Below are 27449 nucleotides of genomic sequence, written 5' to 3'. Positions count from 1 at the left end.
TTATTTTTTATTTTATTTTTTATTTTTAAAATACTAGATTTAGCCTGCTTTGGGAAAAGGGTTATGGAGCCTTTTTATAGTGTTTAGAGAGAAGGGGCAAGGCTCTTCCCAGGTGATGTGAGATTAGTTTTGCCTTATTTTCCATCAAAAACTTTCCTTAAAAAACTTTTCTAAAACCCTAATGCATATGCATGCTTAGGGTTTATGTAAGGTTTTTCTCTTCCAAAAACATCCTTCAACTAAAAAGCTCCTTTGGCTAGGCCCTAGATCAATCATAGACCTATCTAGTGATATAGTCATTGGGGAATGAGAGTTCGAGTTGTAAGGGGTACAAAATGAGATGTCTACAAATATACTTCAAAAAATTTACCTCCTAATTCATGTGATTAAATGAATTGTATAAACTATTCCATATTTCATATAACAAATCATTGGAAGCATTGATGTTCACCTTGTCCATACATTGGTATTTCTTGAAGTCCGTGTGATGCTTATATTTATGATTATGTTTGTTTTAGATTTATATTTCTTTTACTTTTTATTGTGCATGTTTATGTTTATTTATTTTTCTTTTCAATTTATTATTTAATTTGCAAACAAGTAATAATGTTAGGGAAAAAAGAGGTTGAGTAAAGGCTAAAGATATCAATGTAAGAAAATGGGCATGGTTTGTTGTACATGGAACAAAGCTGATTTTGTATCTTTTAAGATCTTATACTCTCCTATGGTTTCCTTAATGATGTATCCCAGGTTGCCAAATGACGTTCCAAATACAAATTTCTTTTAATATTTAAATTTTTGATTAGTTCAATGCAACACAGAATTTCTTATTTCGAAAATAATATAAACCACAAAATGCTTTATCTTTGTCACTACAATTTTTGGTGCTATCATTGGGGCATTGAAAAATAATATAATTAGCTTTCACCCAATTACGTTTTTTGCTCTAAACTTTCATCCAAATCTCAAAATTTTCAAGATAGGCTTTTGTAATTTAGTTTTTGCTGACTTTTAGCAAGTCTTTCATTTCCAACTTCTTTATAAATAAAGGGGAACACCCACCATTAGGGAAAAACTTCTCCCATAATTCATTAAAATCCTACAGGAATAAGAAAAACCTCTTTTGGTCGAATAACTATTAATAATTGAACCATTCCTTTAAATATTATTTGTAGTTCTTCATTTAATGGTTCTCAGGATGACAATTATAACACATATGATATATATATATATATAAACACATACGAAAATCAATAGGCTGAATGCTCCAAACTACAGCGACGATTTGATGACCTGAAGAGAAAAAAAGACTGTCAAGGGTGATCGGGGTGAACTAGCCAAGGACTCTCCGACGGTTAAGTCAGTTTTCTCTTTCTAGAACACAAGGATAGTGAGTAGGTGAATAGTAAAACGTACCTTGGGTTGATGGTGTTAGATCCCTTTTATAGAGAGCTTTTAGTGGATCTACTTGTTTGGATCCACTACCATCATGTGAGATGTGTGGGATTAGTGGAGAAAATGGGGTGGATTTTGGGGAATCCTCCCCACGTTCCGGAATGATAGAATATGGTCCAATTGTTTGGTGTTTGTAGAAGAATCCTTTGAAATTTACTAAGTGTCATTTGGTCGTCCATGCCTTTTTATGACATGGACAACTAGACTACCCTGGACGATCATAACATTTGTGGACGAATCCTATTTATTATCTGTGGTACCTTTTATTTGGCTCCTTTTCCTATGAACTAGTCTAGACGTGGTTTGGTCATGGACGACCATCATGGACAAATGGAACTTGATTTAGCCCACCATTATTTGCCCCCTTGTCCTTGTGTTGTCCATACTACTGTTGAAATCATTATTGTTATTATTATTTTACATGTGGCGATTTTTCACTCGTTGATGAGTTTTCCATGTGGCGTCGTGGGGTAGCTTGGGATTAGACATTTTGGATATCACCACGTGACTCAATCCTAATGGTTTACACGTCGCGTTGTTTCATTCTTCAAGAAAATTACCACGTGGCACTTCCTTGTTGGTCTATGTCACTTCGGTGTCCCTCCTTGTTGCCTATAAATAGGCCAATACCTCTCTTACCCTCTCACTTTCTCATATTTTCTTCTTTGACATCAGTCGTCCTTCGTGCCTCGTCTAGAAGTTCCCTTTCGTCATTAGTCCTCTCCATCTAGAATCAGGTATCCTCTTCTTTTTGTTTGTAGTGTCCTCGTCTAGTGATAGGGATGAAAGAGAAATAGACGAGAATTATGACGAGAGTAATATTAGTGGTAGTAGCAGTGAGAGTAGCAATAGTGAGAGTAATTCCACGAACGAGCAATACTCATCTGGAGTTCCTAGGGTTCTCTAAAGGTCCTCTAGGAGGAGATGAGGGGGAGGGCAGCTTCTAGGTCGTCTATTAGCCCGTCCACAAGTGTTGAACTGTCCATTCCTTCTCCTAGTGAAGAGGTGGACATTATATATAGTTATGCTGTAAAAATTTCGTCCAGAGTGTATGAAAAGTGACTTCTCATGCTTAGAGATTGTGAGGGATTTTCACAATTTGCTCCAGTACCAATGGGCTTGGTCTGCAATCGAATGCTATAAAAGATTTGTGCCCCCTCATCCTTCACCAATTGGTCATTGGATGGATCGGTAAGGCACACGGTCCGACAAGTGGTATCAGAGCCCAGTCATAGGTTCAAGTCATTGGAGCTGCATTGTGAGGGAGGGATTGTGAGAGATTTTCACAATTCGCTCTAATACCAATGGGCTTGGTCTGCAATCGAATGCTATAAAAGATTTGTGCCCCCTCATCCTTCACCAATTGGTTGTTGGATGGATTGGTAAGGCACACGGTCCGACAAAAATAAATACCAAATTCTTGATGAAGTCAATCCTCGTCTTGCTGCCCCTAGTGAGTGGTGTTGTACCCCAAATTCTCCTGGGGTTGGTATATACGAGGCTTACCTATTAGGAGGCCTTAGGTTGCCTTTGAACGCCTTTACCAAAGAACTCCTTCATAGGTTGGGTATAGGGCCAACCCAACTTAACCCAATGCGTGGAGGACCATAGTGGCTATGCAAGTACTATGGAGAGAGGCTTTCGACGGGAACTGTCCTTTTATTATAGACGAGTTCCTATTCTGTTATAAGCCCTCTGAGATAAGCCAATCCCTTGGTTTCTACCAATTCTCAGCTAGAGGCTCTAATTGTAGGTTAATTAGGTCCCTGCTCTCGTCTAATAGGAGGTGGAAGAAGGAATTCTTCTAAGTCTCTGGGTATTGGGCTGGAAACCCTATTGAGGTAGGTAGGGATACTTTCCCTCCTTACACTGGTGAAATGGGTTGTCTACGTTCTAAGGGTATGTTGCTTACTTTTGTCTCGTCTTGAATATCCTGTTATCATTGTCTGACTCTTTTTTCAACAGTAGCTTGTCCCTCGCTGAACAAATTTCGTTTGAATCGCATCCAGCAAGCACGCTCTTTTGTTGACAGAACCTTTCATTCTCTAGTGACACTCCACTGTCTATTAGCTTGGGACTTGGACCTGTTCCTACAGAGGTAGCAATAGCTCACAAACTCACAACTCGTCAACGTAAGTTATTTATTTTCTTGCACTTTTGCTTGTTCATTCTTATTTAATTTGTCTAGACTCTGACGATCTTCTCTTTCCTTTTCTTGTATAGGAATGGCAACTATGAAGGAGAATAAGGGAAAATTCCTTACAAGTGATGCAGCTGTCCAGACAGAAGGGGACATCCTTACTCAGTCTTGTCCAACAACCTCAGAGAAAAGGAAGACTATATCAAGGATGCTTAATACTGGAAGTCTTCCCAGCTGTTGAAGCAATAATAAGCCTAAACTTGGCTCTTTTACTCTGTCTAAGCCTCTTGTTGTCGAAACTAACCCTTCCATTCCTCCTACTACATCCAATCAGCCGCCGACGGCCAAAACTCCTCTCCTTGTTATGAGCTCGTCCATGAACCCATTTGCTGCTGCACCTCTTGAAAGTCGTCCATTGACTCTCTTGAGAAGTGAGGGTCCTGCTTGGGACAGGTTCCATCAGGTAGTGACAGACAAGGACATCACTATTTGCTATGACATGTCTGTGAAGGAGTTTGAATGATCCACAATTTTCAAGGTATTTTCTTTCATCCATAGTCACTTATAAAAAGTTGAGCTTTATTCTTCCTTTTATCTCACGCCGTCATCTATATTCCTTAATATAGGTCATGTCTAAGTTCATGGCAGCGTCTAGGCAAGCCAGAGCTAGACAAAGAAAGGACTAGGCTAGAGACGAGGGTTTGTGACATGGAGAAGGAGGCGAGTCGCAAGGCTGGGGAGAAAGTAAAGTTGGAGGACGAGGTGAAGGAACTGAAGAACCTTGTCGAGGAGTTAAAGGTATATATCGTCAAGAAGGAGACTCATCTAGACCATTTCCAGAAGAAAAATGATGAGTTTACTTCCTCTTTGAGCAAGGCTAAGGACGAGGCCATTAGAGAATTTAAGATGTCTAGTGAATTTACTTAACTTTTAGACAAGAACTATGTTGCAGGTTTTGAGGACTTCTATCTGGATGCCACTGAAGCCTTTCCTAGGGTGGACTTCAATTCCATCAAGCTTCCCATTACAGTTGAAAGTTCTTTACTTCAGACTAGCTCAGAGGACGTGAACATTGAAGATGATGCCTCTACTCATCTTCCAACTAAGAATGATTCAAAGTCTGGGGATGTTGCCCCCAGTGGTTTATCCAAGTAGTTTTGATTGTAAGCAAAAATTTATTTTTGTTTTTACTTATGTTGTTGGGGGTCCGTTGTTTTGGACCGTATTTTAGTTTTTATAAGTACAATTTCCTCGTCCATAATTATGGACATAAGTTTTATACATTTGCCTTTTTAGGCTTAAATATTTTTAAGGGTTTTTGGACGATGGTCATTTACCCTTCTATGAACAAGTTAATTTATAAATATATTCTTGTCCATGGCTGGGCACTCGTCTTTATCCCTTTTGCTACTTTTTTTGAACTTTAATATTTAGATGCTTGCTCATCCATGGTTTGGACTTCACTTATATAGGGATTTCGAAATGCTTAAGTGTTTTCTCATCCATGGTTTGGACTTCACTTATTGCATGCTTTACTCCATCTGTTACTTATAAATGAGTATATGTGGGAGGTGTTTGTTCCTTCCCCCATTACTTTTTATTACCTTAAGGTTTTGTTTCACCGTTTGGTGTTTTGCTGTCCATAATTATTGTCTGAAGATGGCTATTGGCGATACTTCTCTGCGTCTAGAGATTTTATTTGTCTATGGCCTTTAGCCTTTCTTGTGGACTTTAATTTTATAGAGGGTTGAAAACACTTAAGTAGAAAATCCAAACTGCTTTATATACAAACTAGGAACTTTGTACATAAAATAATGACGTCCTCAAACATTGCACATACTAATAGTGCTTTTTAGGGAATTGAAACTGCTTTATATACAGATGGACTTTGTTCATAACATCGTCCATAAACATTGCACATGCTAGTAGCTAGTGCGTTTTAGGGAATTCAAATACTAGAAAATATAAAATGTTGCTAGAAAACATAAGGGATGAAAGATAACATAGATAGACTACCATTAATAGTTTGTAGGGGTTAAGGTTGTCCATGCTGACCTCCTCAATGAGTCTTTACTGATAGTACCTCCTCAGGTGTTCCACGTTCCATGGATGCTCCAGCTTTCGACCGTCCAAGGCTTCTAGGTAGTACAATCCTCATCTTTTGTAGTTGATGACTCTATACTGCCCTTCCCAATTAGTTCCTAACTTCCCATGAGTTGGATTCTTGGTCGTCAAGGACACCCTTATTAGGACGAGGTTTCCAATGTTGAACTGCCTAGGCTTTACCATCACATCGTGGTGCTTAGTCATCAGGTTCTTGTAACGTGCCACCCTCTATTCTACATCTATCCTCACCTCGTCAATGAGATCAAGGCTTAGACGGAGTTTTCTCATTTTTCTCATCCTTATAATGGGCCACTCTGTAGATAGTCAAGCTAACCTTTGTAGGTATCACTGCCTTATTTCCATATGCTAGCTTAAAGGGGGTTTCTCCAATAGGAGTTCTTACAGTCGTCTTGTATGCCCAAAGGATGCTGGGTAGTTAGTTTGGCCATATCCCTTTTGCCCCCTCAAGGCAAATCTTGATGATTTTCAGCAAGGATCGGTTTGCTACTTCTGCTTGTCCATTGGCCAATGGGTGGGAGGGCGAAGAGTAGTGATTCCTGATTCCCAGCTACTTATAGAATTCCCTAAAAGGCATGTTGTCGAATTGTCGTCTATTATCTGACATAAGTACCCTAGGAATTCCAAATCGGTAAACGATGTTTTTCCAGACGAAGCTTCTGACGTTCTACTCTGTGATCTTTGCCAAATGTTTTGCTTCCATCCATTTAGTGAAGTAGTCAATTCCAATGACTAGGAACTTCATCTATCTGGTTCCTATTGGAAAAGGACCAAGAATATCATATCCCTATTGGGCAAACGGCTAAGGGGCTACCATTGGGGTCAGGTACTCTGACAGTCGTTTAGGAACATTGCTGAAGCTCTGACACTTGTCACATGCTTTGACATATACTTTGGCGTTTGCTTGCATAGACAACCAGTAGTAACCTGCACGAACAATCTTGTGGATGAGGGACCTTGCCCCTGAATGATTTCCACATGCTCCTTCATGGACGTCCCTCATGACATAGTTCGACTCGTTTGGGGTTAAATATCTTAGATAAGGCTGAGAGAAACTCCTCTTGTATAACACTTCATCCATAAGCACGAATTTGGTTGCTTTAACCTTTAACTTTCAAGCTTCTTCCTTATCCTTAGGGAGTATGCCGTCCTTGAGATAAGACACGATTGATGTAGTCCAATTGGCTTCTCCGTTTATCTATTGTACTTTGGGGATGTCAATGCTTGGGATATACTGGACTCTAACCTGCTCATTCATGATGCTGTCCACAGAGGCGGCTTTGGCCTGACTATTCGCTTCCGTGTTCTCCTCTCTTGGGATCTAGTGAAACTTAGATGATGTGAAACTTTTGATGCAATGCTTGACTTTGCTCAAGTACCTCTTCATTCATTCTTCCTTAGCTTCACATGTTCTATTCACCTGGCCTATAATTAGCTGTGAATCTCCCTGGACGACAACTGACTCTACTCCCAGTAACTTAGCCAACTCCAAGCCTTGGAGGAGGGCTACATACTCAGCTTCACTGTTGGTCGTCTAGTGTTGGAAAAACACAAGGAAAATAAAGTTTTGTATCTCATACAAAAACACTCAGCGGAATAAAAACGGATCTACTTCATTCATGTGAGATAGCATGCAATGTTTGAGTTTTAGAAACAAAGAATAAGAAGGCGTACCTTAATGCAGTGAAATTCAAAACAAATGAAGGTTGGACTTGAGAAACCTTTTGATCTTCACTACAATTCCACAATGTGCCCAAGATGTGTGGTCTCTCAATCAGTTCTATATGTAATCTTTCAAGAGAATAACCAAGTATCTCCCTTAAGAAGAACTCTGAATGTTTTCTCCTTTTCAATCATACATATATTTCTGCACTAAGCAGTTACTTTATTTAATAATTCTTATTAAATAAATAACTGATTATCTAATTGGGTTAGCCTTTTGGGCCAGCCCAATTGGGCTTTAGTGTGTGGCTTGGAGTGGGACCAAAAGAGACAAATAAAGCTCTAACTCCAACGGGCTTTAGACTTATCTGTCAACTCTTGACAATCCCAAAGTTACCATTAACTATATTTAATACTACTATATAAATATAATTGGACTTTAGGCCTTATTAATAAATTATATCCCAAGAATTTATTAAACATTTAACCCTTTCATGAAAATATTCGTAGTAATACAAAGTTATAATGTGTAACTGTCACTTTGAAAATTACTACCTCTTGATCCTTGAGTACCCAGTTTAATCCTTTAAGTTATTCATATATATTTTATGAAATTTAATTTCATAAAATATAAACTTTAGTAACTCTTTACTAAAGTGGTTAGGCCTAACACTCTGAATAACCAAACCTATTAAACTTATCTCAAGGAAATATTTTATATCTTTAGGAAATATTTTATATCTTTATAAAGAGATTACGAATTCTATCTAGAGAATATATGTTCCTTCAACATTACGTGTGGTTGCCCTACATACTGAGGTTTTGACCGTTTGTCTAGATCTCACTCCTGATATATCAAAGCAACTTATAATTCATGATTGGGTTTACTATTTCCTCAGGATTGAGAGTTTATGTAAATGAGAAGTCGTGAGATTTATTATTCATTTGACAGTTATTAATAGAATAATAAATCCCACAACGGTCCAATTCAATATGTTTTATACACTTAAAACATATTAACATATCAACTAGAAATCTCCATTTCCATGATCAAGACAAATCATCTTAATTGATATGTTATAGTCTTCACAGATGAAATGCCCAATTTCATCACCGACTACGAACTAAGATTTTGAGTTTACAAAGAACTTGTGATTTATATCTTCTGTGACTAAATCACATAAATAACATACTATGCATCTTAAGGACTATATGATAATGTCCAAACATCCATGCTACCATTATTTTAGATAATAATAAAACAAGTTTATTACATAGAACATAATGTCATACATGGCATACAATAGGATTTTAGGGCATTAATCCTAACATCTAGAATTGTAGACGTATCGCATACTTTAGATGATTTCCTTCAGGTGATTGTAAAATTACACTGACTCCTCTTGCATACTGAGTAGAAAAACCATCCACATGGATAATCCACTATTTTGCCCCATTTCCTCCATTTTGCTGGTCATGGACTAGAGTGAATTCTACAATAAAGTCTGCAAGTGCTTGGGCATTTATTGCTTCTCTGGGATGATACCTTACGTCAAACTCACTGAGTTCCACTGCCCATTGAATTAGTCGTCCAGCTACTTCCAGCTTATTATAGCCTTCTTGAGTAGATGGTCTGTTAGGACATTGATGACATGAGCTTGAAAATAAGGCCTGAGCTTCCTTGTTGCTGTCACCAATGAGAAGGCTAAATTTTCTATTGATGGGTACCATCCTTCAGCTCCCCTTAATGCTTTGCTGGTGTAGTAGACGGGTTTCTGCACCTTCCCTTCTTCCCTAATTAAGGTTGAGCTCATTACATGGGGAGATAATGCTAGGTATAGATACAACTCTTCACCTAGCTTGGACGGGCTTAACAAAGGAATTGTGGTGAGATAAGTCTTGAGATCTTCAAATGCTTGTTGACACTCATCTATCTACTTAAATGCTTTCCTTAACACCTTGAAAAATGATAAACACTTGTTAGTAGCTTTTGAGACAAACCTATTAAGGGTAGCTACTCGTCTAGTTAAACTTTGCACTTCTTTGACATTATTTGGTGGCTCCATGTTTAGTACTACTTGGATTTTGTCAGGATTTTCTTTGATTCCTCTCTGTAAGACCATTAATCCAAGAAATTTTCCCGACGAAATGAAGGCACATTTGCTCGGATTCAACTTCATGTTGTATCGTCTAACCATGTCGAAAGTCTTTTGAAGTTCGTCCAAGTGAAGTGCCTCTTTTGTGCTTTTGACTAGCATGTCATCCATATACACCTCCATGTTCCGCCCAATTTGTGGGCGGAACATATGATTAACCAGCCTTTGGTAGGTTGCCCCTGCATTTTTCAAACCATAAGGCATCACTTTGTAACCTTGGTTGGTGATGAAAGATATTTTCTCTTGATCTGCCTTGTCATTTTGATTTGGTTGTACCCTGAGGACGTGTATATGAAGCTCAGCAGTTGGTGCCCTGCTATTGAATCTACCAACTGGCCAATACATGGCAAAGGATAACTGTCCTTGGGGAATGCTCTGTTCAAATCTATGAAGTCTACGTACATCCTCCACTTGCCATTAGTCTTCTTAACCATCACTACATTCGCTAGCCAATCCGGGTAGTAAACTTCCCGGACAAACTTTGCTGTAACTAGCTTTTGGACTTCTTCCTTAATGGCATTGTCTTGCTCTGGGACCAGCACTCTTCTCTTTTGATGGACGGGCTTGTAGGACGAGGACACATTTAAATGATGGGTAATAACACTTGGATCAATCTTGGGCATATCTTCATGACTCCAGGCAAAACCATATGTGCTTCTCTTAAGAAATTGGACGAGTTTTTGCTTCATTTTCTCCCCTAGCCTTGTTCCTATCCTAGTAAACTTCTCTAGGTTGGACTCATCTAAGGAAACGTCCTCTAGTACTTCCATCGGCTTCGCAACTGTCCTTCTTTCCTCGATATTCATTGTTTGCATTTGCTCGTCCATTACTAACATGGCCAAATAGCACTCGTTGGCCACCACCTAGTGACCCTGTACTTCTCCTATTCCATACTCCGACAAGAACTTAACGGATAGATGATAAGTAGATGTTGCAGCTTTCCAGCAATTTAGGGTTGGTCGTCTTATGATGGCATTGTATGAGGTTGAACAATCAACAACAAGGAAATTCACTTCCTTGGTTATCTGTCGTGGGTAAGAGCTAACCACAACTGGTAGGGAGATGGTGCCCATGTTTGAAAATTTTGGTTTTGCATCTCATACAAAATACACAGCAGAAGCAACAAACACGGATCTACTTTATTCATGAGAGATAACCTGTAATCTTGAATTCTAGAACAAAAAATAGAAATCGTACCATGATGCAGTGAAATTCAAAACCAAAACTTGAGAATACCTCTAATCAACATCCTAATTCCACATGGTGCCCGAGAAAAGTGGTCTCTCAATCAGTCTTTTTATGCGTTGATTTTCCTTTGGAAAAGTGTATTTCCAAGATTCTGTAGAGAAAACCTATTTTCTCTTCTTTTAATCATATGTACGTTTAACTGCCTTGACAGTTACTCTATTTAATAACTCTTATTAAATAAATAACTGATTATCTAATTGGGTTAGCCTTTTGGGCTAGCCCAATTGAGCTTTAGTTTGTAGCTTGAGATAGGACCAAAGGGAACAAATAAGTCTCTAGCTCCAATGGGCCTTGGGCTTATCTGTCAACTTTTGACAAGTCCAAAGTTACCATTAATTATATTTAATACCACTATATAAATATAATTGCACTCTAGGCCTTATCAATAAATTATATCCCAAGACTGTAATGATATCATTTGACTCTTCCATGAAATATCCATAGTGAATAAAGTCATAATGAACTGTCACTTTGTAAACAACTATTTTATCCTTGAGTACCCGGTTTAATATGTTAGTTATTCATATTTATTGAAATCCAATTTCAATAAATATAAACTTTAGTAACTCCTTACTAAAGTGGTTGGTCCTAAATAACTAGTTCCCATTAAACTTATCTTAAGGAAATATTTTGTGTCTCTATAGAAAGAGATTATGGATTCCATCTTGAGAATATGTGTTCCCTCAACACTACGTGTGGTTACCCAACATACTGTGGTTTTGACCATTAAACTAGATCTCACTCCTGATATATCAAAGTAACCTACATTTCATGATCGGGTTCACTATCTTTTAAGGATTGAGAGTCTATGAAATTAGAAGTTATGAGATTAATTATTTAGGTGATAGTTGTTAATTGAATAATTAATCTTACAACGATCTAGTTCAATATCTCTTACACACTTAAGACATATCAACACATCAACTAGAAGTCTCCACTTTCATGATCAAGACAAACCATTTTAGTTGATATGTTATAGTCTTTGCAGATGAAATGCCCAATTTCTTCACCAACTACGAACTATATTTTACGTTTACAAGGAACTTGTGATTTATATTTTCTGTAACTAAATTACATAAATCACATACAATGCATCTCAAGGACTATGATAATGTCCCATTAGTTCATTTATAAATAGTCTCATATAATTAAACAATTTAATTATTTATAACATGCCAATAAATTGGATTTTAGGGCATAAACCCCAACAATCTTCCACTTGCCCTCAAAGACAATTTACCATATATTCGACACTTATTTCCCCTTAGAGTAATTCATAGTCACTCTAAGGCAAGGTTTGGAAAGAATTTTTAGCCAGATTTATTGCATAAATTATCATTTCTACCACTACATCCCACTTACACATATCTCTTTAATGAGATAATACCTACGCTTAATGTGTATCTTCACCATCTAGGATGAACATATATCTTGAAGTCCAACTTCATGAATCACAATCAAAGTACAAGTCAGTATTTGTACAACCAGTAATTATCAAAACCTCCCGTTGGTGGACAAGCATATAATCCCTCATTCTCCTAAGATATTTGAGGATATGCCTTACTCCCACTAAATTAAGTGATCCTGGATTTAATTGATATTTGCATACCATGCCCACTGCAAAATAGATACTTGGCCTAGCATATAGCATAGCATAAAGACTTCCTATTGATATGGTATAAGGATCGTCTTAATATGCTTTTCCTTTTATATGTCTTAGGACTATAGTCCTTTATAAAGGAACTTCAAACTTAAAAGAAAAGAATCCTCTCTTGAAATATTACATGCTATACTTGGCTAGAATCTAATTTATTTAAGCAGTTTGAGATAGACCCAACATCCTAATTTCTGGATTTTAACAAAGTTTAATTCTTAGGATGTGACCAGTCTTTCCCAAGTACTTTATATCAAACTGGACTAGACAACAAAAAACTCTATTGATGACAATAACTCTACATCATTTTTAATGATTAGAATGTCATCAACATACATTAAGAGATTTATTATTCTATTTAGCTTTTACACACATAAGGCCTTTTAATACTTTATCAAAATTAAACAATTGATTGCTTGATCAAAGATGATATTTTATGATTCAGATGCTTGCTTTAGTCCATAAATGGACTTTAAGCAACTTGCATACTAAACACTACTGGTTCTTGCTATGAACAAGCCTAGTTACATCATATAGATGTCTTCCTCAAGATTGCTACTAAAAGAAGTTTTCTTGATATCCATTGACATATTTCATCTAAATGAGATATAATGGATAAGAGAATCTAGATAGAGTCAAACTTGACTATTGGTGAAAAAATCTTTTCATAGTCGAACCATTTCTTTCTGAATAAATCTTTTCGCCACTAGTCTTGACTTTGAAGGTTTACACCTTCTAATCTATCAATCTCATTTTATTGTAGACCTATTTGAAAACAATAGGCTTAATGCTATTAGGCGCCTCTACAAGTTCTAGACTTTAAATAAAATCTAATTCTATTCACATAAACTTGATCCAGTAATTCATATTCATATCATCTATTGCCTTTACGTAGGACTGAGGATCAAATTCATATCCTTGTGGAATGATTTCAAAAGTTTATCCCAAAAGTATGAATTTATTTAGTAATTGATAATCCTCCCACTAAGATATTGTACCAGTGTAATAGTTATCTATAGAATAATGTCTTGTGGTGTATATAATACAACAATCTCATTTCTAAATGTATTTTATAGTTGTCCTACAACAAATTCTGACATTTTTCTTCTAGAACAATCTACCTTTAAAAGAGCCCTATTCCTCCTTTATGTATGCACTGACTTAAAGAAGTCATTGGAATTTCATTCCTCTATAAAAGGAGCCCTAGATCATATTATCCTCTAAATAGAATTCATAGACTGGGAATATAACAAAATAATGGTTCTAAAAGCCCATCTTTCACCAATCTTGAATATCATTTAGATGAATAAGATCTAGACATAAGTGCCAAAACATACAATACCAAAGGATGAAAACTTTCTCTTTAAAAAGTAAAACATGTAAATTTCCATCTAGAAAATAATCATGGACAATGCTTAGCTTTACAAAAATGGAAACACTTTCGTTTTGGTCATACTTCTGAGTCTAATTTCCTTTTGGCAACTACTAGGGCAACTAGCTTGTCCAACTGTTTGGTATTATAATTCCTTTTCTTACCACCCTTACCTTTTGGTTCAGGCTAAGAATTTGAATTAAATCATATTGATCCTAGCCTTAGCTTTTAGAATGTCTTTCATTGCGTAGAACTCGCTCATCAATTCAGATAATATAAAAAGAATTTATTTATTTTCAAAACAATCTAAATCGATCAAATGATTCTAACAAGGACTTGTGGATCATATCCATATGAGATTAACATTTAATCTCTACATCGATGAATTCCAATTCGTTTAAAAATAAAATATTTTCATAAAATGATATAGAATTGGAACTCCTTAAGCCTTTCTTAACATTCAATATGATTCATGCCAAACATCTCATTTAGACTTAATATGAAGTCTAAGTCTAGTACTAACTCTTGCATCTCATGCTGTAGCACAATTGAGATAGAAACCAATGTAACATTTTAGCTTTTCAATGGAGACTATGATCACATCATAAGCTATCTTCCATAAATGCATCATATATAGGAAATTATGATAATGCTGAATCAAAACATATTTATGTACTTTAGCTCCTTTAAGCACCATGTCCAAGGACATTATAATTTTGCATCCATAACCATATAATATGGAACTCGAAATCCATACTATACTAGGTGCAACGACAACCTAATCCCGCAATTAATATTCCTCAGCATAGAGTGAATACCAACCACTATGATCAAGCGAGAATTATTCTCATTATTAATGCTATCATGTTAACTCTTACCAAACAAAAATAATTTGCCGCTCTTCCCTTAGCCTCTAAGTAATAATAGCAAGAACTCAGAGGATACTCTCAAAATTAGTCTAGTGTACACTATTTCCTAGACTCATGTGTAGCCACATAACTCTACCCTTATAAGGCTTAATCTTGTGGTACCATGATTCAAAACACCCCCCGCATGGAACGCAAGGCTCGAGGCCAAGACGAGGTATTTACCCCACACCACTATGAACCGACAATGGAGGCTGTGAGATACAACCCTTGAACCTCTCTCCCACTAGAAATTTTAGAACAAGTGGATTATATTGAAATCATTGTGATCTCATCACAATTTTAACACTACACATCGAATGTGTTTAATTGCTTAAATTCGATGTGATCTGACTAAGTCACATCACAATAGCACAACGAACATTCGCTTAATCACAAAGAAGTTTAATCATGTAATCCGTGAAGTAAATACCCTCTACATGGAATGCAAGGCTCAAGGCCAAGAGAAGGTACCTATTCACATTACAATAAACTTAAAAAAAAGGGGTTATTTTGAATCCAACACTTGTAATTTGGGTTTTTCTTTAGATTATTGTGATCTCATCACAATTTATATCCTTGCACTTGTTAAAGACTCTAATCTCATTAGAATTGAAAGTTCAAATAGTGTATAAAACACCCTTGAACGTTTAGACCCCCAATAACAAAATAACCAATTCAAGCTTTATGACAAACAACTAGTGTGCGGAAAATGAACACAAGCTATAAACATAATTGGTAAACAATCTAAGCCAATTAAAAACACATCCACAGCAGAAAATAAAAGGCAAAGATTAAGGGAAGGAAGATGCAAACACAGGGACAACACACGATGTGTTATCGAAGAGGAAACTGAAGCCCTCGGCGTAAAACCTCTCCGCCGCCCTCCAAGCGGTAAGTAATCCACTAGAAAATGTAGTTGGGATACATGAACAGTAATAGACCCTCCAAGCCTAATCTACCAAGTGTACCTAAGCCCTCCAAGCTTCTTGCTCCAACGAGGTTGCGCCGAACTTATTTCTTTTCTAGCTTCTTGGATTCCGCTACTTGACCATAGCATCAACCAATGTAGATTGGTTCCTTCCTAACTACTTCCCATAACACCAAACAACCCTCTTACAGTAATGGATATGGTGAGAAAAGGTTTTGGTAAAAATACCTCTCAAGGGTTTAACAATGGAGAGGAAGAGAGTTGAGGAATTTGAAGAGTCTCTTATGTGAAGATTGTGGATGAATCAATCTTGTATAACACTAGGGTTTCTCTCTCAAAATTCTCTCTGGAAGCTCTCTTTCTTTTGTGGGTATAAGGGTATTTATATTGGGGTGAAAATGGAATGTGAAGAGTTAGGTTTTTCAAAACAGGGCTGGCTCGCGACTTGGTCTCGCGGCTTTATTGAGTCGCGAGATCCAGCCGCGAGATAACAGAACGGCCAGTTGTCCTATTTTGTCCTGTAGTGCTCCAGCTAGTATGACGCTTCAACTTCTAGCATGCCTGGCACGTGTGCATCTTCTGGTGGCTTGCAGCAGCGAGTCACCCGCGAGATCCAGTCGCGAGTCTCTGTTTTCTTGCACACTTTTGAGCATTTCATCACACTATCTCACTCACTATCCTTACAACAATCCCACCTAAATACAGGGTTACTAGTTGCTGAATTACAAGCAAATTTGGCACGGAATAAAGCCAACAAGATGGTTGATTAAATTCAATCTTACAATCTCCCCCTTTGGCTATTCCGTGACAAAACCCTAAAATAGACTCTAGACTTAACATGTGAGTTGGGAACAGTTGAGCAAAACTCACTCACGCCTAACTCTAGAAACTGTGAGGCTCTTGAATCATATGAATATGAAACTCCTGAAACACAACAATACACCATGATCATTGTATGCAGAAAAGCAAGAAATTCATATGAAGCAGGCAATATGTGATCAAGCAAAGATGGAGTTAAGAAACAAACCATGGCTTGATCAACCAAGCAATCACTACAAGGTAGTGACCACAATGCTCATTCACACTTGGAATGAACAGTTGAACAAACAAGCTAACAAGCTCAATGCAAGTCACTTGCATGTCAAACACTCAACCAATGCACAATACACTAAGTATATGCATCTAGGAACAATCCCACGAGGGCACAAAAATTACAGTACTTAACAAGAAAATGCATGACATTTAGTTAGAAGTACTGATTTAACAAAACATAAAGGCTACATAAAGTATGGTACAGACCATAAAGCCTACAGATGAAGAACATAAACCCTAAAAGCTTACAAAAGCAACATGGGTACAAATCACATTATATACTGAAAAACATCAACAATATATATATAAAGTAAACTAAGTTTCAAAACATCCATGTGTTATGAGTTTGAGTTTAAACCAAACATAATCCATAACCACAGTGTATCAAGAAATACCCAAACCATAGTACTATAACCATAAACATTAACCAAGTAAATAAGATAAACACAGTTTTTGACTGCTCCCACTCAAATTAGTACTCCCCCTCAAGGGGTGCTCCAAAAGTGCCAAAAGAAACTTCTCTCCCTTTTTGACCGGAATGGCCAAAGGGTCACTGTCCATGATGTGTGGTGAAGCTGTCAAATTTTGTTGATAGAACATCAAGCTGGTCCTGCATGGCTTCTATCCTCTTTGAGTGCTCGGTCTGGACCTCTCTGATTCCATCAAGTCTTTCCAGAATGACCTGAAATGCATCTGGAGGTATATTTGAAGAAGTTGATGCTCTAGTCCTCTTGCCACTTCTTCTGGGTGTTGAAGTTGATGCCTGACCTGCTGCCTCTACCTCAGTCTCCATTGGGACACCCTCTCCGTCATCACCTTCATCTTCTTCACCTGGAAGACATACACTTATCCTCTTGAAGTTTTGCTTGTTAATTGCTGAAGGTGTAGACATGGGACTGATGTCTCGAGGGATTGCAACACCCTTCTTTCTGAAAATCCTTATGAGCAGACTAGGGAAGATCAGTTTAGGCCTAGAAGTGGTTCTAGTCTCATCCACAATTGTATCAAATATGTGGGAGCTGATATCAATGAATGCCTTTTCCTTGAGCTCCATCAGAAAAATATCTCTGGCATTGTTAATTGTAGTCAACTTCTTTATAGGATACAGGTTGAACATCATGATAATAGTGAGACACCTCATGTCCACTGGAAAGGCTGTGGTATTAAGGCATTTCCCTTCTGTCTGTCCACCAATCCTCTGTTGTACAGTTTCTATAGAAAGCATCCTATCTTTATAATTGATGAACTCATGATCTTCTAACCCCTCAAAACCTAGCACATCATCAATGTCATGTGCATCTAAGATAAATTCTGTTCCTCTAACCCAGCAGCTCAGCTCTTCTTCCCTTATCACAGCATTGGAGTAAAACTCCCTAATCAGGGGTTCACACACAATTGGTAAATCACTCAGTAGCTTGTCCCATCCTCTCCCCTCAAAACAACTAGGGATAAAGGTGTTTCTCAAGTCCTCCAAATCCACAAACCTTTCTTGTATGATCCTTGCCTTCAAGAAAAAATTCTTATATCTCTCAAAATGGGAAACAGACCTAAACAAATTAGGGTCCATTTTCATTCTCTTATCTGCTTTCTTGGCAAGTGTTTTCTTCTTTGGGGATGAAGGAGCCATCCGTAAACAAGCAGAAAAGGCCACAACAACAAAGTACAGTACATGTGTAAAACTAATCAATACTCTGTTAGTATCATAAAGAGATTAGTGTAGAGAAACAAGACCAAAGATGGCTTAAGGACAAGTATAAAGGAAAGGCCTCAAAACTTAAACCAACAACACAAAGGGGTGTACCCAATGGTAGATATTCAAGAACAACCAACAATCTGCAGAAGAGTTCTAATGCAGCAGAGTATACTATCACCAAAAAAATATAAGTCAATGAGACATATATTTTGATGAAAATGAGATGACACAAAATACTTAAAACAGAGGCACACAAACGATCTTCAACCACAAAAACAAATCAATAAAACCTAACACACAAAACCCAAACATTTTGAACCAACAAACCAAAATAATATCAAGCAAGATGGGTATAAGCCAGTCAACAAACCCTAAGCTAAGTGAAAGACAAATGAGAAAGAACAAATCTAGCAACCTAAACAAGATCATAAAAACCAAGAGCCTCAACTAGCTAAGCATGGACAGAGAACAATACTGAAACACTAACCCAACACAAAACAGAAAATCAACACATATAATTAAGAGGGAAAAGCTCAAAATCAAGAAATAGAGTGTGAGAATGAAAACCCATACCTTTTACTTGAAGATTTTGAGTTGGGATGAAGCAAAAATGGAGTTCGAAGTGGGTGACATGGAGTGTTTGGGAAAGAGACAGTTGAGAGAGAAAATGAACTGTCACATAAAGTTCGAGGGAAAACTGAAAATGATTTTAAAAACTGCCCTCACTGTGCAAAACACGCGTTTTTCGCGGCTGAGGTAAGTCGCCAGATAGTCGCTAGATACACCCGCCAAAACACTTCAAGCCAAAAGTTTTGAAAAATTTTCTAAATGTTTTTCGCGACTGGTAGTCTCACTCGCAAGGAAGTCGCGAGCTGAGCCGCGAAAATCTCTGTGTACCCCTCGCGACTGGATCTTCCACTCGCGAACAAGTCGCCAAAACAGGGCAACACAGTTTTTGAAATTTTTCAGTTTTTGAAGAACAAAATACATTCCAAAAACAACTAAAACACTCAAAAATCTTTTTGTGTTTGAATCAACAAAGATTGAGCATGTGAAAACATATTTGATCAAGTACAATCACACAAATGAATATGGCATTCATTGAACATAAACTTGTGTGTTGTGTGTGGGTATCAACAATGAGATAGTCCTTAGTCTAATGTGAAGCTTCAATGATCAATTCAACCAAGGCATACACAGTTAGCACTAGATCATGTGACCCATCTTAATTATAGAAGTATGCATATATGACCTCCCACAAGACTTGATTACATACTTTGGAGCTTTACATTTGACTCCACTTTCAATCATAATATTTGATCTTTTTGATCCTTTTGAGACAATCACCTCTCATTGTGAGAGTGATATTTGATATTTCACCTTGATGAGATAGTCTTTGGCTTTTTGAATAATCATTCACTTTAATTTTTTGGTCGCTTTCCCTTTTTCCTAGTCGAATACTAGTATGTGCGACAGGCTTTTGCAGCTCAATATCTCTTTTCATTTGGAGATTTACATTTGGTGAGCTCTTTTTAGCAAAAACGAAAATAAAGAGTGGGAAGATATATAGGCACAAGTCTATGCATGTCTCAAGATCAACATAACCATTCACCAATCATTCATGACAAGTTTGAAGATCTATTTACAACAGTCACATAGATTTCAAGATTTCTTCCATAGTGATAAGAGTGCAAAGGAACAAGCTACGCTCGTAAATGCACAAAGCCATTAGCACAAAGGTACAAGGCAAAACAAGTTTTGAGACAAAACTCAACAATGTCGATCAAACTTTTTGATTTTCTACTTTTATGTGGTTTTTGGATTTTTGACACATAAGAAGGAAAAGACTGATTAAAAACAACAAAAAAGAATAAACGATAGAATGCAAAAATAAACAAACACATTTCAACCAACACAATTAATAAGCAAACAACCAAACAAAGTCACAAAGCCTAGGAAGTATTGATGCATGGACATGTTGTAATGCTTATGCATGAGTACCCTTTTTCACCCACACGTCACTTGCGTTTGGGGTGATTTCCTTATAGGATTGGGTACGAGAGTTAGGGCTTTCAAACCTTCATGTGAAGCTTCCAAACAGTTGGTGAAAGCACCAATCATCTTCATCACGTCCATCATTCCGGGATCACCACTTTGATCTCTTGATAGTTCACCAGCCCAATTTCTCCTATCATTTCTAGGTCCTCGTGACCTTGGAGCAGTTGCATTATTCATTGCTCTCAGCTTTTGACAATTTGGCCGAGTATGCCCTTGAAGTCCGCAATGATGACACACATAGTTCGATCTAGGACCTCTTTGTGATCGTGGACGAGACTTGGCTCGGGATTCAGACCTGCCCACAGATTGATTATGAGGGTTGTTCACCATCTGTTGGTTCTCCACATTCCTCTTCTCCTCTATCTTGGGCTTTTCAACAGTAGGACAAACTTCAACTGACTTTTTGGCCTTTATAAACTTCACTTCTTTAGTGATATTGCCAGATGAGCTACTACCTCCGGTATATCCCAACCCGGATTTGTCTGAAAAGTTCTTTTGAGATGAAATAATATCATCTAGCTTCTTGGTAGTGACTCTCTCTATCTTAGCATTTGCTTGCACAACCTCTTGCTCAAGAAATCTCACTTTTGTGTAGGCTTCTGACAGCTCACCATTTAATGTTTCTATCTCACATTTGGCCTCCTTATAGCGAATTAGGAGACTTTTATAGTCCTCCTCTACCTTCTTCATCTTTCTCACAGCTGCCTTGGCCACCCTTGTGTACTCACCCGACTTCTCTAGGAGTGAGTAATAATTTTCTAGAAGATTGGTTGTGCCTTTATCTTCTTCAGCATCTGATTCTTCAACAACTCCCAGTGATTCTTCATCACTATGTTCTCCAAGTTCTCGTTCAAGCAAATTCAACTCGTCTGAAGACTCAACATGGGCAATAGTCATAAAAGCTGAATAATTCCCTTCTCCGTCACAGCTTTCCACAGAATCTGAGTTGCATGAATCTGAGTCACTTAGTGTCGTGGCATACACCTTGCCTTTCGATTTCAAATAATTCGGACATTCTTTCTTAAAGTGTCCATGCCCGTTGCATTCAAAACAAGTGACACCTTATGTAGATTGGGATTCTTTTCCATCTTTCTTTTTGAATTCCCTTTTCTCTCTTCCTAAACATTGGAATTTCCCTTTTATCACCAAATTTGCCATTATTCTTGAATTTCAAGAATTTTCAAAAAATTTTTACAAGGTATGCAACATCTTTGTCAACCACATCTTCATCCGATGAGTCATGGACTTCCACCTTCTCATTAATGGTCTTAAGAGCAAGAGATTTGCTCTTCCGTTGATTGGGCAGCGACATTTCATAAGTCTGAAGAGAACCAACCAGCTCTTGGACTTTGATGTCATCAAGGTCCTTACTCTCTTCAATCGCTGTCACTTTGGCACGAAAGCTTTCTAGCAATGATCGAAGGATCTTCCTTACAATTTTAGAATCCTCCATTTTCTCTCCCAAATTGAACTTGCTGACAACCACCTCATTCAGCTTGCTATAGAAAGAGTCAACGGACCCATCCTCACTCATTTTTAGCTCCTCAAACCGAGTGGTCAGCATTTGCAACTTGGTGTCTTTCACTTTCTTTTTGCCTTCGTAGGTGGTCTCCAATATCTCCCATGCTTCTTTGGCAACGGTAATGTGAGAAATTCTATGAAACGCATCTGGAGACACCACAGAAAATTGCATTAAGTGCTTTACTGTTAACATTAGATGCGGCGAGTGTTGCCTTATCCCATGTGGATTTGGCTTCCTCAGGCCTAGTCCAACCTATATCAATAGCATCCCAAACTGATTCATCAATGGAACATAGAAATGCTCTCATGCGAACCTTCCAAAAAGCATAATTACTACCATTAAAATATGGAGGTGCATTTAGGGATTGAGACCTATCCATCTCAATAAGGGGTCAAGGATCACACTATGGTAATGAAACCACTAAAAGTGTACCCGCTCTGATACCAATTGAAAGTTCAAATAGTGTATAAAATACCCTTGAACGTTTAGACCCCCAATAACAAAATAACCAATTCAAGCTTTATGACAAACAACTAGTGTGCGGAAAATGAACATAAGCTATAAATAGAATTGGTAAACAATCTAAGCCAATTAAAAACACATACACAACAGAAAATAAAAGGCAAACACAGGGACAACACACGATGTGTTATCGAAGAGGAAACCGAAGCCCTCGGCATAAAACCTCTCCGCCGCCCTCCAAGCGGTAAGTAATCCACTAGAAAATGTAGTTGGGATACATGAACAGCAATAGACCCTCCAAGCCTAATCTACCAAGTGTACCTAAGCCCTCCAAGCTTCTTGCTCCAACGAGGTTGCGCCGAACTTATTTCTTTTCTAGCTTCCCAGATTCTGCTACTTGACCATAGCATCAACCAATGTAGATTGGTTCCTTCCTAACTGTTTCCCAGAACACCAAACAACCTTCTCACATAATGGATATGGTGAGAAAAGGTTTTGGTAAAAAGACCTCTCAAGGGTTTAACAATGGAGAGGAAGAGAGTTGAGGAATTTGAAGAGTCTCTTATGTGAAGATTGTGGATGAATCAATCTTGTATAACACTAGGGTTTCTCTCTCAAAATTCGCTCTGGAAGCTCTCTTTCTTTCGTGGGTATAAGGGGTATTTATACTGGGGTGAAAATGGAATGTGAAGAGTCAGGTTTTTCAAAACAGGGCTGGCTCGCGGCTTGGCCTTGCGGCTTTACTAAGTCGCGAGATCCAGCCGCGAGATAACAGAACGGCCAGCTGTCCTATTTTGTCCTGTAGTGCTTCAGCTAGCATGACGCTTCAACTTCTGGCATGCCTGGCACGTGTGCATCTTTTGGCGGCTTGCAGCCGCGAGTCACCCACGAGATCCAGTCGCGAGTCTCTGTTTTCTTGCACACTCTTGAGCATTTTATCACACTACCTCACTCACTACCCTTACAACAATCCCACCTAAATACAGGGTACTAGTTGCTGAATTACAAGCAAATTTGGTAGGAATAAAGCCAACAAGATGGTTGATTAAATTCAACCTTACAAGAATCACTAACTAAAATGGAAGTCGTAAACTATTTAGGATTCCATATACACTAATGGATCAAAAATTAGTTATATAGAACTCTATCCTTAACTTACTTGATTAAGAATTCTAATCTTATTAGAAACTATATACCTTTTAATTAAAGCTTTAATCTCATTAAAACTTCTAATTAAAATTAAATTAAGGACTTTTAATTATACAAGAATTCCAATCTCATTAGAATGTTTCTTAAAAGACAAGTCCTAAACTATTTAGGACTAAGAGTTCTATTTAACTAATATCTTTGATCTCATTAGGTCTTTTATTTAGATAATGATTAATAAATGTCCTTAACTTTTAAGGACTATAAAATTAATCACTTTGTATTGAACCATGTGTAATCTCATCACACATCACATTGCCTTTTATCAAAGTTTTAACACTTAATCAAAAAGCAAGTGAAAATTCAAAATTTAGTACCTTCGATCGGTAAAATCTTTTCCTCGATTGATAAAAAAAAATGAAGAAATACATCACAAAGTCACTGTCTCATTCGATCGATTCTTGATTCCTATTCGATCAGTCGAAAAGAACATTTGATCGATTGAAAGGGAATCTCGATCGATCGAGACAATGAAGAATTTCATCATAGAGTTTTTGCCTGAATCGATCGATTCTCGATTCCTCTTCGATCAATCGAATTTTTCTCGATCGATCCAAACTCGCAAAACTGAATTTTTCTCAGAATTTTCTTATAACCGTTTTTGACATCTTCATTGTTCTTCATCAAAACACCTTTTGATTTTATCAACGAAGATTTACAGATCAAACAATAGGTTTTCAATTTCAAGATCAAGAACTATAATAATGCTAGAAACCTTGAAAACATAATCCTAATCTCATTAGGAATTAAAGGATTTTAATCAGTAACCAAAATACTTTAATTCTAGCATTAACATACTGTTTAATCATCTATATTTTATATTATCAATCCAAGGATATCAATCCGAATGAAGTTAGGCCTTGAATCCTATTTAATGTTAAAAGTCGGCACTGGCACTATAACATATACCATGGCACCGTCACTATAAATCATGGCATATTAATTCCAACGCTTGATCACAAACGGATCAAATGGAATTAAAACATGTTTATAAGATGGCCAAGGAAACAAATATTAACATAAGGATTCAATCTTGATAACATATAAATCATATCTACCTTATATCTATTGAATCCGTATACAAAACGTGTACAAAAACGTGTACAAAACACCTTTGAACGTTTAGACCCACAAAATACAACTTAACCAAATCAAGCAATATGTCAAACAACAAGTGTGCGGAAACTTAACACATGCTATAATATGAAATTGGTTAAACAACTATCTAAGCCATAACAAAATAAAACCACAGCAGATAAAATAAAGGCAAAGATAGAGAGGAAGGAAGATGCAAACACAAAGATAACACCCGATGTGTTATCGAAGAGGAAACCGAAGACCTCGGCGAAAAACCTCTCCGCCGCCCTCCAAGCGGTAATCAATCCACTAGAAAATACAGTTGGGATACAAGGACAGCAATAGACCCTCCAAGCCTAATCTACCCAGTGCACCTAAGCCCTCCAAGCTTCTTGCTCCAACGAGGTTGCGCCGAACCTTTTTCTTTTCTAGCTTTCCGGATTCCGCTACTACACCGTAGCATCAACCAATGAAGATTGGCTCCTTCCTAACTGCTTCCCAGAACTCCAAACGACTGTCTCACAGAGATGATGATGGTGAGAACCAGGTTTGGTATAATGCCTCTTAAGGTTTTGACAATGGAGAGGAAGAGAGTGAGGGATTTTGATGAGACTCTAAGGTAGGGATTGTGTGTGAAACAATCTTGTTTTTCTTTAGGGTTTCTCTCTCAAAATTCTCTCTGGAAAACTCTCTTTCAATCGTGGGTTAAAAGGGTATTTATACTAGAGTGGAGAGGAATATGAAACGTCAGGTTTTTCCAAAACAGGGGTGGCTCGCGGCTTGACCAAGTCGCGAGATCCAGTCGCGAGTTAACCGTATGGCCAGTTGTCCTGTTTTGTCCTGTAGTGCTCCAGCTAGCATGACTGTTCATCTTCCAGCATGCTTGGCACGTGTGCAGCTTCTGGCGGTTTGCAGCCGCGAGTCCACCCGCGAGTCCCAGCCGCGACACTTTGTTTTCTTGCACACTCTTGAGCAGTCTTCACTCTATCTCACTCACTACCCTTACAACAAACCCACCTAAATACAGGGTTACTAAATGCTGAATTACAAGCAAATTTGGCACGGAATAAAGCCAATTAGATGGTTGAATAAATTCAACCTTACAATCTCCCCCTTTGGCTATTCCGTGACAAAACCCTAAAACAGACTCTAGACTTAACATGTGAGTTGGGAACAGTTGAACAAAACTCACTCACACCTAACTATAGAAGCTGTGAAGCACTTGAATCATATGAACATAAACTCCTGAAACACAACAATACACCATGATCATTGTAAGCAGAAAATTATAAATGCATATGAAACAGGTAATGTGAGATCAAGCAAAGATGGAGTTAATAAACAAACCATGGCTTGATCAACCAAGTGAACACCACAAGGTAGTGATCACAGTGCTCATTCACACTTGGAATGAACACAAGGACATACAAGTTAACAAGCACAAGGCAAGACACTTGTATGCTCAACACTTAACCAATGCATAGCACACATGGCATATGCATCTAGGAACAATCCTACAAGGGCACAAGAGTGACAGTACATAAACCAAAATGCAGAACATTTAGATTAAAGTACTGATTTCAACATAGCATAAAGGCTGCACTTAAGCAAGGTACATACCATAAAGCCTACAAACTATGCATAAAACAATAACCCTAGAAGCTTACAAAAGCACATGGGTATAAACACATTATATTGAATAAAAACTTAAACAATATAAACTAAAAGTGCATAAAGTTTCTCCCCTTCAAAGTGATTAAAGTTTCTCCCCTTCAAAGTGATGAGAAGCTGTGATGTACTTGGAACATATTTATACTTGTACCCTGAAACACTTGCACAAACCACATTAGACCCTCAAGGTAAAGCAAGTAATAAATGACAAGTATAGAAATGACTACAATGATCACATAGCAAAGCAAATGATCATTTGAACATGCATTCAATGAAGTATAATAACATAGGGATATGTGCATGTCCAAAGCACAAACATGATGCAATGAGAACACCAAAGCATAACACAAAGCACCATAAAGCCAACAAGAAAACAAACAGAACAAGGTTTTCTAGTTAACACAATGTCTTCTCCCCCTTGGTATATGCATCTCCCCTATGGAATATCTCTCCCCCTACAAATGTGCATGAGAAATAGAATTTCTCCCCCTAAGGATGTGCACAAGAGTCATATAGAAAAGACAAAATACTCCGAAACATTCTCTAGAGTATACTCTCCCCCTTTTTGTCAGGAATAGACAAAGGGTCAAGAAGAAACGAGGGCAAGAGATGAAGGTATGAACAATGCTAATGATGCATGAGGGGTGCAAGATGAATGAGAAAATGAAGCTCAAACCTAAGACAAAGTAACATGCTACAAAGCATAAGGTAAGCATGACATGCTAGGATGAAACAGCAAGGTCAAGACCAATGCATGATAATGGTAGCAAAGGTGTGTACAAGAGGTGGCTAAGTGCAATGCATGATCAATGCATGAAAAATGCACATGTGGGGCAAAGTGTGTTAAAATACACAACCAATGAACCAAACATGTTCCTAATGAGGAAACATGAGAAACCCCAAATTTTGGTACTCATCGGAGTCCAAACAAGCGAGAAAATGTCTAAGAGGCATTTTATCAAACACCTAGCATGCACACTATGAACAATCATGTGAAACAATGCATGAACATCATGAAATC

The 27449-nt window shown here is 37.6% G+C and overlaps 1 long non-coding RNA gene across 1 annotated transcript; it reads left to right on the top strand.

Annotated features, from left to right (window-relative positions):
• LOC126721814 (uncharacterized) lies at window positions 1–4913 on the top strand. The gene is made up of 3 exons (XR_007653926.1): window positions 1–3587; window positions 3679–4133; window positions 4222–4913. It is a non-coding gene; the product is annotated as an uncharacterized LOC126721814 (long non-coding RNA).
• Window positions 4914–27449: the final 22536 nt, after the last annotated feature.

This window comes from Quercus robur, chromosome 4, assembly GCF_932294415.1.
Source record: "Quercus robur chromosome 4, dhQueRobu3.1, whole genome shotgun sequence".
In the NCBI taxonomy this organism is placed as follows: domain Eukaryota; kingdom Viridiplantae; phylum Streptophyta; class Magnoliopsida; order Fagales; family Fagaceae; genus Quercus; species Quercus robur.
This window is presented reverse-complemented; position numbering and strand designations above follow the sequence as displayed.